We start from the raw sequence: 5,000 nt of genomic DNA, 5'->3' as shown, positions 1-5,000 counted from the left end.
GAGTTGCCCGACTTCGTTGATGATGTCTGCCTTAATTGCTGGAGTTGGTCAGACGCCGCTGTTGACGTCCGTCTCAGTCACTCGCGCTGTATTACGGGGACTGATTCTCTGTCGATCACTTTCTCTCTGTCTGACTGTTTTCCACTGTAGAAATATCTTATCACGAACTCAATACAGCAGCAGCAGCAATATATTCATTAGCGCCGTTATTACTCCTCTTCTTGTAATGGGTTGTAATATTCATATAATAATCATTTTCCTTTAAAGACATAAATTTTCATCACCAACAAAGTAGGAAACCTTAATGAATATAAAAAATGAATATATAATTGTAAAAAGTATATTTATAGACCTACATATGTACCGATATTTATGAAACAGCGTGCCCGTGTCGAAAAATCTTACAAAAATTTCTGGCCATAAATTAGGATATTAATCAACAATATTAATTTTCAGCAATAAAAAGGCAGGAATGAATGAAGCAACTGACATAAGATAATATAAATCAATATTTAGTAAAATTTTATAGGTCTCATAAGGGGGGAAACACAGGCGGCAATTAACTAGTGAAATTCATAACAGTCAAACTTAATATGGCTTCGATGATCGATCATTCTCTAAATCTCTCATCAGTAAGTAATTAAAGTTTCTCTATTCGGCAGTTTAACGACCCTCCCTTCCTTCCCTAAGAGTTTCTTGGTCTCTATCACTATATATATATATATATATATATATATATATATATATAGATAGATATGAATTGGATTGAACATCTGGCCAATCTGTTGTTCTACCTCTGCATAACTTCCTCTTCTTCACATTTCATATCATACTGGCAGAGCTTAATTCTGTGTTGACTCTGATCCTCATTTTCTGTTTTTGGCCTTCCAGGCTTTTCATCACGTACACTCTGTCAATAAGGAGGTTATATCTCGGTTCTTAACACACACACACACACACACACACACACACACACACACACACACACACACACACACACACACACACACACACACACACACACACACACATACACACACGGCGGGGTATAGATTCGGTATTAAGGTATGATTGATAAAACAATACACCGTTTTGAAACAACGGCAAAGAAAATCTATTTAAGACAAATTATGTTTTTTTTACTATATTTGGGTATTATTATCTCACTCAACAATATACTCTTTGGCCCTTTATGGCACAGCGAAAGATGCCGTTAAAATCGGAAATAACCATAAAGGCTAAAACTGTGTTCAGAGTCGACGAACATTACGTGCCTCAATTATTTTCAGTTAGTTGTTGTGTTTATTTACTTTATAATGCTCATTTCTCGGCGCTGAAGATTTTGTTTTGACAGAAAAAAAAAAAAAAAAAATATTATATATATAAACGAACTTATACAAACACAAAGACCTACACAGACACATACAGACACACACACACACGGCCACTCACATGCACGCACGCAAACAAGAGCAAGAGATAAAGGAACGAATCGAATAAAGATCCGAATAAGAGGATTTCGGTTCCAATTTCTTTGCAATGTGTGTTTGCCGAGGACGCAGTTGACAGGCGAATTATGTGATACAAAAATCGGTGTGACTGTGTTGATTAATGCTGTCAAGGAAGTGTCGAATGATATATAATTTTATTGAATATTCTTCTAGGTGAGGAACGTCTTAAAAAGACTGACTACAAAGAAAGACGAAATAAATAGTCATCCTTGTAAAGACGTGAAGAAAACAGAGAAAAGATGTTCAGTGAAAAAAAAGCCATTTTATATGACCATTTTGTGACTGTTGCAAGGCCTGCGGTGAAGAGTGGCTGCAAATAAAGAAACAGAAACAAAAACGGTAACAAAAAGAGATATTAACCGAATTAAACTTACCATTTAAATTCATTATATGAACACGTATATTTTTCATCGTATTCGCTAATTTATGCACAAGTCATAGAATAACTTATGCTTTAGAGTTTATCTTTTCATATGAAAATTATCTCTTACATATGCATTGTGAATTATGCTCTATTCATACAGCAACGTTAATATGCAAGCGTTAAGAGAATTACCTCATCATCATGTTTAACGAATCTGCGCACGGAAGCTCACTTCTAGACTCCAGGTTGGGGGGATGGAGAAGAAGCGAAGAGAAAGAAGAAAAAGAGGCAATGGCCAAACTCCCGTCGTCCCAGCTCGCTCTGCGGTCGAGGGAGTGAACTTGCAGAGTTCAACAGCGGGGAGAGGGGGGGGGGGGGGGCTAACTCCACATAGCAACGCGGTATCGCATCAGCTCGCAGCATTTAACTCTGTCAGTCAATGTATGACACTATCATTAGCTTCACCACTACAATTCACTATATGTTCTTAATCATTTTTTTCTCCTATACGAGAGGAATCCATTATTCTCATTATTATACATAATTCTATATATTATTCTAATAAAAAATATATTTAGAAAGAGAGAAATGCAGTATGGTTCCAAATACCGCCAAGACGTGTTCCTCCATTATATGATGAAACGGGAAAAGTTTTTGGCCGCACGTCCCCGGCTCTCTCCGAACACTGGGCGCTCTTCGTGTCTTTGAAGAGGTGGTCGATATTCCATCTATTGGAATCACAAGACTTTCTCTTGTTACCCGACTTATCAGTTATACTTAACGCTAATACGTTATGTTATGGATCGTTGTTCTCAGATATGTTGATGCAGATACGACACTGTGTTTTCCTACTTATTGCATATCTGTAAAGTCATTAGTGAATGATACTTTGCCGACGATTTGATGGTTTCGTTTATATGATTCTTGTAACTTTAATATTATCATTTTTCTTTATCTAATTTAGCGGCTGCCGTGGGGGGTCGGTCACCGAACTCGCACGCGTTCGAATCCGGCACCAATGGTCTGAGATTAAAAGGAGAGGCAGCCACTCGGGGTCCTTCGAAAAAAGGCACCGCCCTAGCCCTTGTGAGGGAGTTCATGGCGTAAAACCGAATCATTTTCATTTCCCTACCTTCAGTTACCTATTTGAAGCCTGTGTCTAAGTACATTTTTCGTTTTCTTGATAGGCTCCAGTGAGTTTGAATAGTTCCTCATCACACTTTGGTAAAATTCCTACATACATCGAGAATCGGGTTCAGTCGTATAGTACAGTCATCTTTTTCTGCTTATGTCTACTTACCTTAATGATGGTGTCGGTCTTCTGACAATCAGGTTAGAATATCTTATGCTGCCCATTGCGTTACCAGTAATGCGGTATGCAATAATCATCCTGTTCCCTAGTATGTTTATAACATGGATGTCACCACCCCTCTGCTATACGCTTTATTTCGAGGCGGTCGAGATGTTCCCATGTTGAAAAAAACAGGTTTCATTATAATGTGTCTATTTATTCACTTACTACAGGAGATGACCAACTTTTCAGGGCCAGACAGGAGCAATTCGCGATCCAGAATAGCTGCATAGAAGAATTTTATTGGGAAACCTGTATATCAGTGATGCGAGTGGTGCTGTTTGCCATGCGGAAGTGGTTCGGCGTCTAGCTCGGTGGAGGAGGCAGAAAATAGAAGAAAGTCATTGAGGTGGGAGTCAGAGAGCTGGCAGCGAAAGTGACTCACTTTAGTTCCTTTTTTTAATAGAAAAGATGTTCGCAGTAGTGAGTGCAACTAAGCATGCGAATGCATTTTCATTTCTTGTGAAAAATGAAGTCGCTGAAGAATAACAAAAAAGAGGTGCAACGGCTCGCATTCTGTTCATTTTTGTACAGTGGACATATGAAACAGAAGGCGACGTCTCCAGGCCCACGCCATCAAGGGCACAGGGAGAAAGGCGAAGAAAATGCACGAAAATACACGGGCCGGAGTAAGATGTTAATCTGTGCAGGTGCCGGGCCGGTCATCCGGTCCTCGCTAGTAGGAATTTGCTCGCCTTCGATTAAATAAACAGATAGTAACAGGAATATGCTATATTAACCAATCACTTTCGCAGTTGTAAGCTGCTGATCATCAGTTGTGTTTAGAAAAATGTGTTAAAGACACTGTGTTTCCTGTACAAGTCTTTTAGATAAAGTATGATGGTCATCACAGTCATGACTATTACAACGCAATGGATATTATCTGATGATACACATATTTGGTTTTACCATATGATCATTTTCATTATCATTTTTCTCAGATTACTTTTTCGTGTTGCCTTATTATTGGTAATATTATTTTTATTCAGATATGAATATGATTATTATGATGTTTAAATTAGCAACAAGGTAAGACTAATATTACATCCCGACCCGACCCGGTTTCCCGTTAGCAATTTCGCCCTTCGGAAGATTGTGAAAACACCGAACAACCTTTCAGTAGTTGTTGTTCATGCTTCTGTTAAATTCCATTTAGACACGATTCATTCATAATTAAAAAGAATGAAAAAGACCATAGAAATCTATTCCGGTCTGTCATGAATATTTTTGGAACATGTGATGGAAGCTTTTTGAGGATGAAATTAATTAAGAAGATACCTTATATGTCTCTCTCTCTCTCTCCCTCTCTCTCTCTCTCTCTCTCTCTCTCTCTCTCTCTCTCTCTCTCTCTCTCTCTCTCTCTCTCTCTCAGTCTATCTGTGTCTCTGTCTCTCTGTTTATCTCTCTCTCTCTCTCTCTCTCTCTCTCTTCCTTTCTCACACACACACACACACACACACACACACACACACACACACACACACACACACACACACACACACACACACACACACACAACACACACACACTGACAAGCCGACCCACACACATGTATATAAAATCACGCCAAAGATAAATGTCTGAGTCCTCACACCCTACCAAATTAATGACATGAAAAACTCTCCTCCAACCTCCTTTCGCCGCCAAACCGTCCCCTTCCAACGAGACGCAAGAACTAAATAAAAGTTTCTCTCACCAGTAGCGAAGTCGAAGCGCTGCCCACAGTCCCGACGTCTTATGAGCTTACACAGCACTCTACGTGTTCCGTCCTGGG

This window comes from Penaeus chinensis, chromosome 1 (assembly GCF_019202785.1).
Source record: "Penaeus chinensis breed Huanghai No. 1 chromosome 1, ASM1920278v2, whole genome shotgun sequence".
Taxonomy (NCBI): Eukaryota; Metazoa; Arthropoda; class Malacostraca; order Decapoda; family Penaeidae; genus Penaeus; species Penaeus chinensis.
Note: the sequence above shows the minus strand (reverse complement) of the source record.